At 41.0% G+C, this 15,239-nt stretch overlaps 1 long non-coding RNA gene across 2 annotated transcripts in view; it reads left to right on the forward strand.

The window, feature by feature from the left end:
- Positions 1 to 15,239, forward strand: part of LOC139597546 (uncharacterized) — a 45,406-nt gene that overhangs the window by 9,270 nt on the left and 20,897 nt on the right. The window contains exon 1 of one of the 2 annotated variants that reach the window (XR_011681642.1): positions 13,712 to 13,880. The exons of the other annotated variant lie outside the window; for it this stretch is intronic. This is a non-coding gene — a long non-coding RNA (uncharacterized lncRNA). Of the gene's footprint in view, positions 1 to 13,711; positions 13,881 to 15,239 lie in introns of those variants that run through there. 2 annotated transcript variants of the gene reach the window in all.

The following is a 15,239-nucleotide window of genomic DNA, read 5'->3' on the forward strand; positions in this document are numbered from 1 at the left end:
GCCCCCAAGAGCTTTCTCCTATGTCCTCTTCCATGTATATTATAACTGCTTTCCTAGGGAAGGATGACATTTCACCCAGCACAGGTTTAAGAGGAGTACTGTGCTTAATCTCCTCCAGAAGAAACATTTAAAATCACCCATCAGCTAAAAGCAGAGAAAAAATTGAGGTGTGGGAGAGAGCCTCCCCCAGCGTCTGTGGGGTTTATTTTGCTTTAAAGCACATGCATGTGAACATCAGGGTCCCATCAGTGATCCCTCCAGTACTCAGGTGTGACTTAAGAGGAACTGTGCAGCTTTTCTGTTGGGTGAGTGACTGCCAGGATTTATTCTGGGCAGAGCCCACTCTTGGGAATCCACCCCAGGATTTATTCCCACACGAACCCTGTCCATGTGGGAACAGGGATTTCACAGGATCCAGCTGGCACAGCTGGCACAGCTGGATAGCACAGCCTGGCCATCACCCTGCTGGGCTCTGGGCATGGAGTGAGCCCCACTCAGCCCCATTTCACACTGCTCTGGGAAGGTTTCCCTGCCCACTGTAAATATTTCAAGATACTACAACTGATCAGCACTGAATCATGGCTGTTAGGATTTTTAGCTTTTGTCACGAAGTGGTAGTTTCTGAGATTTCTGTTCCAGTGTACAGAAAAATGTAACTTCTGGAAATGTGCTTCATTAATGAAGTATGATCTTTTGAACTTACAAATTCCTATAAAAGTACTGATGTAAAGGAATTCTGCATTATTCTCCAATGCCCTCCTGAAAATCTTAATAATTTTATTTTTAAGGAAAACTGTAATCCATAAAAGTCTATGATCTTTTAAAGTGTATTTGTCTTTTAAGCCTGTGTAATCTTGGCAGACATCTGGGGTAAAACAAACAAGTAAAGCAAGTAATGATCATAAAATTCACTTTGGGTTCTTGAACAGTGTTTCCAGACCCTGAATTTTCCAATTCTGAAAAATTGTGTGATTTGGATAAAAGAATAAACTCATACATGCCTTCTAATCCTGGGACTCAGTTTTCAAGTTTTCTTCTGTACCATTCTTCCAAATAACTTAAAATCACAAAAATAGTTGAGATTTTCTCACTCAGCATGGTTTTATGATTGAAGTATTAGAAAAAAATAGGAAATGCACAGCAAATGTCAGGAGATGACACCAGACAGAATGTGCTCATTTATCTTACCAAGTCAGCCAGACCTCTTGTATGTGCCTGCAGCTTATGGTGAGCTCCTCAGAGCTGATCAAAGACACATTTTAACTCAAGATAGATTTGACTGAAATTTATATTATAATAATTTCCTTTTTAAACTGGGAGAAACACAAGGTGATGGCATGAAGCAGAGGGGGGAAATAGAAGTTTCTTTCCTCACACTGTCCTTTGCAGGAAGGCGCTTCCGTTCAATCTCTTTGTCAATTAATCCACTGACTGAGAGGATTGCCATAAACTCTGCCCAGGCTCCTCTCATCCCTAGGAAGTTCTATTTTCCACCACCTGGAGCCCTGGCAAACCCTTGTCTGAGCACCTGGCTTCCAGCTGTGAGGCTCTCCCCTCTCCTCCCTGCCATGCCCTTGACACTGAGTTTCTGTCTCTGGCTCTGTAGGGAAAGACTTGGTCCCTCTCCACAGACAGTATAGCTCAGCCTGGCTGTTCCTTTTTCTGAGAAGAACAGAACATAAAGCAATAAAAAAAAATATGGCTTCATGGTATTGTGCTTTCATTGGTAAGTGAAATTTAAATTTGTTTTAGAACAGGATTTTTCCTCCTCTTTCATATGCAATGATATATAGAAAATGCATGTAAAGGTATTGTTTTCAGGAATTTCATTTGCACCAAATGAAACACAAAAATTTCTAGTTATGTCCTAGGTCAACTGGGAGTTTTCTTGCTATGTAAACCTACAGGTATATAAAAATGGGATCTGAGATACACCTCTGTCCAGTCAACACTTTGACAAGGAATTAGTGACAGAAGTGAGGTGCATCAGGTGATTCTTCTCACCCATGGTGGTGATTGCTGGCATCATGTGCATTCTTCCTGAGCCTGGACTACACCAATCAAGGCAATTTTGACTAACACAGAGATACTTCACACATATGGCCTTCTTCAGGTGATGCAAATCAGCTAAAATTTATATGTGGCTTTGTTCTATGTGGGTCCTGTACTGTTGTGTGCAGGAAATAACAGTGGAAATGACTCTGAAACAAACATTAGTCATCCAGTGTGTTGCTTTCTTTCTATCTGTCTTCAGTTTAACCTAAGTTTGTGATGTCTATTCTGAATGATCCCTCCATTTCATTTCTCTAAGAGCTGTAAGGTCTGTGCTTGGACTGAAGAGAGAAGGGGGAAAAAAGGGTAAAACTGTTTGGGAGGGTGAATGTACACAAAAGCTTGTGAGTCTGGATGCTGAAATCTTTAGTATTAGACTGGAGTAGAGACTCTTTTTTCCCTAGACTGGCATATAGTGATTCCATGTGTTTGAGTGCAAAGCAGAAATCATCCCCAAATGCCTGTTTTTAAGATATGCACGTATGTTCAGTTGTCAGGGAATAAAATTCAAAAGATGAATTTTTCTGTAGCTTTGAAGAGGAGCACCTTGGTGAGTGCTGAGTTGTGCTGCACAGATCCAGCTGTGCGCTTGGGGGAATGCTGGTGTGTCCTCTCCTGCTGTTCATTTATCACTGATCCTGTGCTGCAGACAGCTCTGAGATGCCATTGCTAATGTGATCTGCTCAGAAGATGGGAAGCCTGGCGTAGGATGCACTTAGTCAGGCAATTATCCTTGTTGGGGCTCCACAGCTTCTTGGCAAGGGCTGTTGTGTCTTGTCCATTACGGCTGGAGCCGGTCTGAGGGAGCGATAGTGATTTAAAATAGACAGCAGAGAGAATTGAGAGGAGTTGGAATAGTGTAGTTCACCATTCTTCATCCCCAATATATTTCACTTTTAATTCTGTATGTACAGGTCTCCTTACCGTGTGTTTTTGAACTCCCAGTGGCACAGGAATGTTTCGATGCATCTTGCGACCATCCATTTTTTGTTTTGTGGTTTCTTTACATTTTAGTAAACCTCTTCCCTTTCATTAGAGGAAGCTGACATAAAAATAATATTTTCAATATGCTGTTTTTATTTATCTACATTCTGTCATGATATACTTTGATGTAAGTTTTTAATTTTGCTTCAGCTTTCAGCTGCTGTAGCAGTTACTGCTAAGGGTCAGCAAGGAGGTTAGCCACAGTAGCACAAAACAATTTCCTGTGCTCACAGCTCAGGTAGCATTTGGATGTGGATTAAATTTTACCACATTTTCCAGTGGCCAGACACAATTATTTCTAATGAGCTTTAAATTGCTTCCAGAACATGTATTTCAAAACTTAGTGTGGTAATCCATTCAGTGTCAACTTCATAAGATAACAGGTCTTCTTCAAAATTTTGGTTAAACGGATTCTTGCAGTCTAACAGGTATTTCTCAGCAACAGCTGAGCTTGGCAGTGGCGTGCTCAGTGCTCTGAGCAGCACTGCTCTGCCCTCCTCATTCCTGGAGTGGTGGTTCCACAATATATTGTGCTGCATTTCTAACTTGTGTTTCAGAATCGCTTTCTTTCAGCAAATTTATCTTGGTGCTGGACACACTCATTGTGCTGATTTGAGAGCTTTTCTGCACATTTTGTAGTTATGGAAGCCTTAAAACACTTTTTGAAGCTCTCTCTCATCTTTATGATTCACATTTTCCTTTTTTGTCTGGGCACTTCTTTGCACTGCCCAGCATTCTAAATGCCTGAAGTGTAGCTCAAGCCATCTTTATGGGCAGTGGTGAATAATAAAAATAGGAAAGGAGGAGAGGCAAAACCTGCTTTTCTCTATAAATATGATAAGTTCTCACAACCTTTGTTTAATCTCACCAAAGTCTTCATCTAATTCACACATGTTAAAATATGATTCAGGTACATTATTACCATCCAAAGTGTTTATTGGTTTGAAATTGGTTAGAAGAAGCCCTGCTGCAATGAACTCAGCGATAAGGAAATCATTCTTTGTTACAGCTTCTCCTACGTGAAAAACACGTTCAGTCTCCTGTGAAAATTTAAAAGTTTAATAAAGGACAATAGGAGACAAGGACATGGAGCAAAGGTTATTATGGCAGGTGCATCTTGGCACTCAGCCAAGACCACACTGTTACCTTTGGGGATACCCCTTAAATACCTTTTCCCCTACATCAGCCTGTTGCATATTCATAGACCCTTATGCCTATCCATAAATAGTTTACATATTCCAGGAACTATTTTACATGGTCCCTCTTTGGGTCCGCCTTTTTAGAGCATGCATGTTTCTTGGCTGTGGTTTTGGCTCCTTTATCACTTCCAGTTTGGGCCTTGGTCCACACTTTCTTCAGATGGTGAGTGCTGATAGTTGGCGTATCTGTAGCAGGTGTCCTCATCCTGTGTTCATTGGATGTTATCCCATCCAAGCAGGCATTTTAACACAAGCATAGCTATTTCACTACTATGTCTAAGTTTAATTAACAACAGAAATAAAAATGATATCTTTAAAGAAAAATTACTTTTACATCACACATATAAAATCCATTTTAATATTTGCAAAAAGCCAATATGTATGTATAGCATCCTGTAAAAGCAATGAAAGAGAAGAGCTGAGGGGAAATCTGTGTGTGCTGACATCTCCTGCATCCAGGGGAGGGAGGGAAGGGGTGGCTGTGGGTCCTGAGCCTGGGGACGTTCCCTGGAGCCCCAGCAGCCCAGACTGCTGTTGGCTGCCTTGGAACTTCCCTCTGCACAGACACCTTTTTCTTCCAGCACCTTTGGTTGTACTGAGGAGTCTTTCAGTAAGTAGCTCATTAAATTGGCAGCCAAATTCAAGCCTGTATTTCCTCTCCAGCAGTTTCACCAATATCTTTTAAAACCCCTTTCATATTCCTATCAGAATTTTGTATCACCCCTGAGTCACAGAGAGTTCTTAATTTGTGTGACATTGCCATGAAGTGCAGGGCAAAACTTTGGGTTAAATGAAATTACTGAGAATTTTGAAAGCCAATGTATTTTAAGGTAGTGAGATGCAATTTCTCCCACAGCAAGAAGAAATTGGTGCAAGTTGGATTTTTTCATTTGATTTTTAACTCAGTAGTAGCACAGGGACTTCAGTGATTATCTCTACAGAGTTGTTGTTTTGATAGGAGCTATGAATTTCAAAAACAATTTTTGAATTAAATATGTCAAAAGTCACTTTTATGTTGAATTAATTTCTTTAAATGGTTTCTTTTAACAATAGGAGTTTATAAAATTGTATTTTGGTCTTCCACTACAGGGATTATAAATGTAAGCATATCCTCAGTAGCTGAGGAGTTGTTCTTGACCTGATTCCAAGTACCTCCATAAATTAGTTTATGTTCAGTAGTATCCATCGTGTATAAAAATATTCCCCTGAAGCTCCTGCTAAATGTTACAAGGAGATCATTCTCTTTTTTTACCTACTCAGGCCTGGCACTGTAGTTCATATTTTGTTCAATAAATGCTGAAACACTGCTCTGCACTGGTGCCCTGATGGCGGCGGGGTGGGGAGTGGCACCACCAGTCCCTCAGCACAGGTGCTCTCGGAATTGGCTGCTCCCACCCTTGGGCCCTTTGGAGATGGATCCATGAGCACAGGACACTTCTCCTGTTCTCCTGCAGCTTTTACTCTCACACAAGACTCAGGCTCCTCAGTGCCTCTGGGGAGGGACAGCCCCGTGTTCCCCTGCTCCCTTCCTGCACCCAATCCCTTCTGCTCATCAAGGGGTTTTAATTACAGGGTGGTTTTTTTTTGAAGTAATGAAAGTGATGGAACATCAGCAGTTGAGGATACTTCCTAGAATTCATGTTCCCAGTCTAAGGGGTTCCTAGGGTTTTTCCAGCTTCTTTCCTCATCATCCATATTTTATCTCAGCTTGCAGTTAATTTCCATATTAAGTACATAATTGCCTTCTTGACAACTCCTGAGCTCTTTCATTGCTTTTTACACCAAGTAGTTGAAGGACCTGTGGCTGCAGGATGTAATGCTTCGACGGCTACAAACTCAAGGCTCTTCCTTTCCGAGATCCAGAACTTTGCTTGTTTCTGAAGCCAGGTATATATTTGTGTTAGTGAAGTTGACATTTTCAACAGAGAATTTAATAGTGGAAGAGCAGCTCAGGTTAATTTACAGCACTCTTGCTTTTCTGTCTTGTTTGTGCCCTGAGAATTTTACTCTTCAACAATGGTTTCCAAAACCAGTGTCTGTCTTCCCACTTGGTCTCACAGACAGTTTTGTATTTAGTTTTATTTTTTTCCCCACAGAATTTGAAGTTCATTGATCTTCTCAGTAACTACACCAGGACTTGTCAAAGACATTAATTGTAATTAAGATTATTTGTCTGGGATGTATTAAATAGTACACTGTAGGAAGCTAAATGGAGTTTAAGTTTTTGTAAGTGAAATCTCTTATTTATGTAAAGTATTAAAATAAATTAATATTCAGGTACACTATAAGACTTTTTTCTTTTTTTGCTATGTTTTACTTTTCAAAGACCTTTTAGATTCTGCTCCTGTTTAGTAACAGAGATTTAACACCCTTTGGAACTAGTTTCTGTGCAGCAACAATGTCTGGAATGGTATGTCTTCCCCAGTTACCCTGTGTTCCTGACTGTAGCATTTGAGATAAGAGAGGTGCTGCAGCGCCATTTCCAAATGTGAAAACCATTCTGGATTCTCATTCATAAATTAGTTTTTGTTTAATTAGGAAGGCTTGATTTTATTTTGTGATCATCTTTCCTAGCTAAATATTTGCTTTCCTCTTCTCTTCTGTAATTCTAATTTACCATTCCAGCTTCTTACAGACCCCAGTTACTTTTTTAAAGCATATTACCTGACTGTATTCCCAGTCGGTTTTTTTTTTTTTTTTCATCTACTTTTCTTTGACACCCTAATGCATAAATTCCCTTGCATAAATTCACCACTTGCTAGAAGTGGTGACCAACACTAGTGTTTTAAACAGTAGCTTATGCCTTTCTACCCTACATCAGGTGACACCAAATGGGTGGTACTTCAGTGCATTAGGTGTTTGGAAACAATGTTTTCCTTTCATTTTTTTAATTGCATGATGTAAATTTGTCATTGCTGGTAACCAGTAGCATTAAGAGAAAGAACTGAAATGAGGCAGGGAGATGATTTGCAGGTGGGAATTTGCTTGGATGGGAAGGAGAGCTGTGCAGAGGCTGACCCACTTTAAGGTTAGGCCTCAATACGTGTTAAATGATGCTCCATCTGTGCAATCTCAGGCAAGGTTTTAGGGCATTTTTTAATTGCCTACTATAAAATCACAACTGCATTGTCATAACTCCCGCTCCCAGCAGGCAATGTTTGGGTTGTGAACCAGTACAGGTACTGCCCACTTAGCTCAGTGCTCCTTGATCCAAGCTGTCATCACAGCCAGGACAGCACGGAGAGCAGAGGAGCCGAGCATCTCATTGTGGGCTGTTCTTAATGAGAATCCTTTCAAAAACCTACAGCTTTGTGGTATTTTCCTCTGGTTAAAATTGCCAAGAATGATGAGTAGTAACAAAGGCAAGTCTGGCACTTGGGTTCTGTGCAGACCAGGTTTGTCCAGGTCACATCCGAGGGCTCAGTTGAGTCAGGCTGCTCCATGGTGGGCAAGAGCTTTGGCTTTGCTGTGCTCTTGCACTATTTTAGCTCACTTTCATTAATTGCCTTAGGTTTGAGAAAGACTGTCATGAAGACAAACTCCCTCTGGGGTGCTGTGAAGATGAGCATTAAATTGTTACAAGGTACTAAGAAAACATGGTAATGAGACCTTGTGAGCACAGGAATCTGTACAGAGGATTGCACTGGGATCTGCTGCACGATGGATCCAAAAGTCATTACTGCTTGTTAATAGCAACAAAAATATTTACCAGTTGCTGTTATTTTTATATTATAAACATGGAGTTGAATTAAAAAGTCATTCCCATCGGTGACTGGTAAAACAGAGGCTTTTGAAAAGGACATGTTAGCTTTCTGAGGAATACATTTAGGGTGTGTATCTGTCAGCAAGGGACCCGAGAGACCATTCTGGTAGTGGATCAAAACCAGGTTTTGCTGTGGCTGAGGCATGAGAAACTACAAAACCATGTGTTGCAACTCTGTTCAGATTGAGGAATTCATGCTGATAGACCCAGTCATGGTCTGGCTGTACATCAGTGGCAGGGATTAGGAGCTTTTAATTTTAATTTTGCATACTAATTGCTTGGTGGCTTTTAAACTCTAGTCATGCTTACTTAACAGATCTTTTACATCTTTTGCATCTTTACATCTTTTACATATTTCTTCCAAATAGTAATGAAAATAGAGGCAAAAAATAAGTTTAGATAGTGCCATCAAAATATTTTAGATTTGCAGCTGCTTAAATAAAAGTCCCTTCCTTCCTTCCTTCCTTCCTTCCTTCCTTCCTTCCTTCCTTCCTTCCTTCCTTCCTTCCTTCCTTCCTTCCTTCCTTCCTTCCTTCCTTCCTTCCTTCCTTCCTTCCTTCCTTCCTTCCTTCCTTCCTTCCTTCCTTCCTTCCTTCCTTCCTTCCTCTCTCTTTCTTCCTTTCTTTCTTAACATGTAATCAGATCCTCTCTCATGGGATCAAGTTCATCTGCTGAAAGTCAAGGGCATTTCCATCTGTTTCTCTCCACTCAAATCTGCCTTATGTGGAAATTATGTCAGCTTTGGTGTCTTCAAGTTGAACAGGGACGACCACTTTGACAATGTACTTCAGGCCTGTGTCAAAATGCTGTTTTCAGTATCCCACAGTGACCTGCTAGTAAGCAATTACTCATCTTGGGAGTTTTTATGTGAAATATGAAATAATACCACCACAGGCTTTGTATTGGTATAATGAGAGGGATCTAGAACAGCTCAAATGCAGTTTTCAGTTCTCTTATATGAATTTATTTATATAGTGACATCTGAAATACAGGTATGACTGAAGTGCCATGTGAAACAAGAGCTTTTTGAGAACTCCCGCTAGGCTTGTAAAAGAGAGAAATGCAATTTTTTTTTTCCATTTCTATACTTGCAAACCCATTTTGTTTCCTGCATGCACTGTAAAGCATCCTCATATATCCAGCTACTCTGCAATTAGTTTCAATCTGTGAATTGTCACTGCACTGTGTATTCCCCATAAACTGGGAAACTTTAAAATTAAAGTACACCATGTTCCCACTTCTCCACAGGAAAACAGCAGATCTTACATAATATCTGCCTGAATTCAAACTGTGACTTTTTCTTTGTGATACTTTCATTCAGAGCTGTCCTTGTCTTGTAGGAGGGGACAAATCCAGGGTAGTTAAAGATGGTAACACTCACGTTTATTTTTGCTCATAAAGAAAGACATAAAGAAAGTCCATGGAAGTGGTAAGTTGCTCTCAGTTAAGTCAGTGTATGGTCTGTATAGTCAAACATGCCTAATGGGAACATTCCCATATATCCAATGCTTAATTCCCTAAACAAGAATCCTTAAGAGGAAGATGATGGTTGGATTGGGCTGGTGGGCTCAAGCTGGGACCTGTGCCAGCACACAGCCTGTTAAAGGAGCTCATTTAGGCACAAAAACAAGCGTCTCTCTGAGGTGGCTTGGGTTGTGATAAATCTTGGTGAGGTGAGGTTTCCTGCAGAAGGCAAGACACAGCTGGAGTCCTGAACAGAGCCATCCCACTCTTCCTGGACTGGGAGCTGTGGCAGATAGCAAAGCACTCGAGTGGGTTTGGAATATCCTGAGCTTATTATTTTAAACTAATAGCAAGTTATATCCAATGGTAAATTTGAAAAGTTGAAATCTACTGAAGACAAGAGAATATTTTGTCTTTCAAAATATTCTGATTTATTGGCTAGTTTAGAATTTATCATCTCATCAAATCTGTAAGATCATTCTTGTGTCATCTATTAATACTGTTAATATTAGTCAATGGTAGTATCAGTATTTTCTATGAATGTGTACTCCTTTTTTCAGTAATATCCAAAACAAAGCCACTCTTATAACTCATTTTTTGAAGTGTCTCACCCAGGATCATATGAGTTCCATTGCCTGTTTGCCTGTTTAGAAGTAACATCTTAGTCTGTATTCTGACCTCAGTATCTGAAGGACTCGCTGCAGTAGATAGGAATTGCTTTTACTTGGCTACAGAAAGAATTTAAGTATTTAGATAGCTCAGGTTTTCAAGGCAGCACATTCATGTGTATCTTCAAAAAAAATAATAATATTTCAAACAATGGAAGATGTTGAATTTTGATGTTTGGAATTTGGAAGACACTTGGATTTTGAATAGCCAAAGAATGTGACTCTTTGGTTACTGGATAAATTCTTTTAAACCTGTAGATTTTTACAGAGAGTGTTTTTATAGAAGCCTGAATTTTTAAACTTATTAATGTGCCTCTCCTGGAATCGTACTGAAAACTCATGCATTTGTTATACAGAAGAAAAATATTAATGTGTGTACAAGTATCTGTGGGGTTATGTTTTATTTGATCAGCATTGCTATTGTGTAAATAATGCTTGTTCTGCACAGCTGTGATGTGATTTGAGGAATGTAAAAGTATCTGCCCATGGAAAAAAGAAACCAGTTACTCAGTACTTCCTGAAAACACTTCAGGGGAGGATCAGAGCCACAGAAGCACACCTGGTATGATAAAGCACAGCATCCAATTGCAGTTCACTGAATTCGTTTGCACTGTTTAATTAATGATTTTGAACCAGATGCCTGTCCAATATTTGGGGTTTGGGCTGGGGAGTCCTAGTCTAAAGTAATTTGGAATATGGAGAAGGAGACAGCATTTGAAGGAAGAAAAAATAAATCATGCAGTTACGTTCTGGTCACCTTGGAATACCCTGCAGTTTCTGCCAGGGAAGCTGTTCAAACCCTTCAGTCAGGTTTCTTGATTAGGGGAGTTCTTGCGGGAAGGACCAGGAGCCCACACCATGAGCGTGTGGAGGTGTGGCTGCAGGAGCTGCTGCTGCTGCCCCGGGCCCGCAGGAGGGCAGAGGCACTGAGGGGTTCTCGCTCTGCTAAATACACCCGGGCAGCACTTCGGGAGGGGATCCTGGGATCCTCTGTAAAATACACCCAGGCAGCACTTCGGGAGGGGATCCTGAGATCCTCTGCTAAATACACCCGGGCAGCACTTCGGGAGGGGATCCTGGGATCCTCTGTAAAATACACCCAGGCAGCACTTCGGGAGGGGATCCTGAGATCCTCTGCTAAATACACCCGGGCAGCACTTCGGGAGGGGATCCTGGGATCCTCTGTAAAATACACCCGGGCAGCACTTCGGGAGGGGATCCTGGGATCCTCTGTAAAATACACCCGGGCAGCACTTCGGGAGGGGATCCTGAGATCCTCTGCTAAATACACCCGGGCAGCACTTCGGGAGGGGATCCTGGGATCCTCTGTAAAATACACCCAGGCAGCACTTCGGGAGGGGATCCTCTGCTAAATACACCCGGGCAGCACTTGGGAGGGAGCACTGCGAGGGGGAGCGGGCAGGGAAGGGCTGAGCCGCAGCACGAGGAGTGTTCAGGTCATTCTGCTCTAGAACAAAACCCATGTCCCCGTTATCCCGAGTGCTTTGTCGCAGTGGTGATGGCACGACGGCTCCTGCCCGTGGCTGGCCCTGCAGGTGGGTATTCTGCCTGAACCTGACCTTGGCCAGCTCAGCAAGCCATGACCTGGGCTCTGCTATCCTCCACACCTCTTCCATGGGACACACTGGTTATGTTCATTTCCATAATTCACTGGCATACCATGTTTACTTTTAACATCTCTTTGAAAAGCAAATGGAACTAACTAAAAGGGGGAGAAGAAAATGTAAAAGCTAAATAAGCTTCAGCTTTCAGGTGTTCTGTTTATTTTTCCCTCTCAAAAAGTGTTGATCTCTCACTCAAGGCAGGTAGGAGGAGTAAGAAAATTGTGTCTTTCCAGTTTTAGCTTCAAACTTTTGTGGTTTAGGCATATGGGAGTTTAATTATCAAAAATCATTGATTTTTTTTTTTTTTTAGGAACATTTTAGAAAACTTATATACTCTATAATGCCTAATATTCTGCTCACTTATATACTCTATAATGCCTAATGTTAACAGCTCACTTTTTTTATCATAAGCCCTAGATTTGCTTATCCAATGCTCTCCTTCAGTTCCTATCAATGTCCTTACAGCACAAAAAAAGAAGTACAAACATACAAGGCCAAAACACTGTGCAGTCTCCATCCTTGGAGATATTCCCAAATACTGGAAAAAGTCCTGAGGGACCTGTCTGGTGCTGACCCTGGTTTTAAGAGGAGGTTGGATGGACAATGGTCTCATTTGGTTTCTGCCTCCATCTTTAGGATCCCGCTGGTCTTTTTCACTTGTTTTCATGTTAGCTCCCCAAGACATGTTTTGGTTGTGTCCAAATGCCTGTGCTTACTTCCCATGATTAGTCAGCTGAAAAAGGCTTCATTTGTTTTAAATTTCCATGTTGCAGTGACAAACTGATTATTTTTCCTTAATATCATGTATCAAGAATTAATATTCAAGTCAGCCATTAAATTCTTCATTTGTGTTAAAGAAATGTTATTTTCCATACTGCTGTAATGACATGTCCAGAAGAACTATTGGACAGTTTATGGCTCTTAATGTTGATTTGATTTTAATCATCGCAATAGTCTCACCTGTCACTGTATTTCCTAATTTTCTAAATGTTTTATCCCTTTTAAAATGTTGGTATTTGGGACATTATTAATTATCAGACAGTGAAATATAAATTTACGTCCTCTGTGTTATTTGGCCACCTACAACCTTGTGAGTAGATTCAAGCATTGCCTTTTTCACTGAATTGTATCAGTGCCACAAGAACATCTCAGAATAGTAGGGCTCAAGGCTATAAGCCATGTGAGGGGGAATTGTGTTTTAAACTGATTAGAACACACAAGTCATTTTCAGAAATGTTTATATAAATTAAATAGCTGTCTTTTTTATTTTAAAAATTATATACAAGGAGATCACTTCTCTTTCACAGAAAAAAAGTATGTGACATTTTTCTCCATTCTCTTTATGTATGTGAAACCTTTGAGACTATCATTGCAGTCAGGTGTAGGACAACCATTCCCCAAATTCTTTTTCCTGAGGAGTGCTCATTCTGATCCTGAGTAAATACCTTTCTTGATTCCCCACTTTATAAGGAATATGTATCCCTTCTGAGGCACCTCACTGCAAATCAGCTGTAACGGAAGCCCTCATCCCCGCTTTTATTGGGAGGATAAACACTGCAGCAGTTCCCTTCCAAAGTGTTTACCTGGCTTTCTCACAGCTGACTCAGTGGATCAGAGCCTTTTAAGGCAGTCTGCCTGGCATTTTGTCACTAATCTCTGAAAAGCTTTTCTAATTCTCATATGATTAATAGTATAGGATGCTATTCATTGAGGAAAAAGTAAAACATTTTTTTCTGTCTTGCTGCCTAATTTAGATGTTAAATTGCTAAATCCATTTACTTTCCAGCTTTAGTCTCAAAGGCAAATAATGCCAGTATTGAACTACAAGCAGTTGACGGACAAAGAAAATACCACTTAACTCCCTCTCCTTGCCAAACCAAAATCTTTTAATTTGCAGAGATTCAGCAATGTCATTAAACTACTGAAAAACAATTTCCTTCCAGCAGGTTGTTGTCATATTGCTGAGACCAAAAGGCATCATCAAGTCCTCTGAGGTCTTGATGTCTCTTCTAAAAAACAATATAACCCATTCTAAGATACATGCTCAACCTGCAATTGAATGAGCTGATGGCTGATTGGAATTGCATACAGGAGGCAAAACCACACAGATAACAGAGAAGTGCAGGTAAGGCCCCAAATCTGAAATGAACACCGGCTAGCAAAGCAGAAACCCAAGGGACTGGTGACTGGTGCCACAGTTGCCATCCATGTCCTCGGCCGGTCCCTGTCCCCAGCTGGTCATCAGGGAGGTGCAGAGGGCTCCGTTTGCCTGACAAAGCTGCTGAAGTGCTGCTGCTCCCTGATGACACACCCAGAGCTGGAGGTGGTGCCTGTGTAACCATGACCTGCTCGCTTGGTGATCCAAATGATTTGTACACAGGGCATGGAGCTGAGTGGACCAGAAGTGAGAAGCATGGTTTGACTGCATTTTTCCTGATTATACCAAGATTTTTCTCTGTTTCCTTTGTAATTACATCTTTATTCTGTCTTCTCACCCATTTATCTGTCCATAGCCTAGAGCTGGTAGCTCCTCATTGCTCCTGTTTGTTCTATTTATTTGGTTGGCTTGTCTCACTAAGATTTAGTGAGAACATTGTTCTGCAAAGCACAGGGTTCCACATGCCCAAAAGAGTCATTCAAGGGAGTTTGCTTGACACTCCCTGTCTGCAATCAAAAGGAAAAATGAGCATAGGGAAGCATATTTGATATATAGTTATGGGCAAATTTAAGTAGCTCTTAACACTCCTATCAGATTCTCATGAGCAAATGATAGCGTAGACTGTCTGCTGTCCTGCTAAAATCACTTACTGTCGAGTGTAAAATACCTACTTGCACAGTATCAGCATGTTTAGAACTACTGCTGTTTTGTAAAGTGATGATAGTGATTTACTTTGTATTATTCAATTTAAAAAGAAATAGAGTTAAGCACTGGTTAGGAAATACAGCAGAGCCCTCCTATGAAATATGTATTTTCAAATCTCTCACTTGTTGTTATTGATGGTGATTCAATTCCACCATGCAATTGCATTGCATTTCTAGTTTATATGCAGGACTGTTTTGGTTGGGAATACAACAGTACCAGGTTCTGCGGCCTTGGCTTTGTTAACACTCACAGCTTTGGACTCAGCTCTGTTCCAGCAATGTCCTGCCCTCTTGTACCATTGAGTTCAGCCCTCAGAAGCTCATGGGTCCTGTGGAGACAGAGCTGAGAGGCTCCAGGTCATTTTTGTGAGCTGTTAGGTGACTCCCAGCTCCTGCTGCTGAGCCAGCTGGTTGCTTTGGAAGATCAAGCCTTAGGAGACCACTTCTCTGGCTAAATGTCCATTTAGTGTTTCCTCCAAAACACCCTTAGCAAGATGCTGTTTAGATTTAGATTCTGAAGGGTTAATAGTGTCAGCACAGAGCTCAAGGAGTTAAATAGACACAGATCAAAATACTCCAGTGTCTAGAGGGATGTGTTTAAATGAACACTGCAAGGTTGGCA

Source organism: Agelaius tricolor, unplaced genomic scaffold (genome assembly GCF_023055355.1).
Source record: "Agelaius tricolor isolate 1412-34295 unplaced genomic scaffold, bAgeTri1.0.p SCAF_18, whole genome shotgun sequence".
NCBI classification, from domain to species: domain Eukaryota; kingdom Metazoa; phylum Chordata; class Aves; order Passeriformes; family Icteridae; genus Agelaius; species Agelaius tricolor.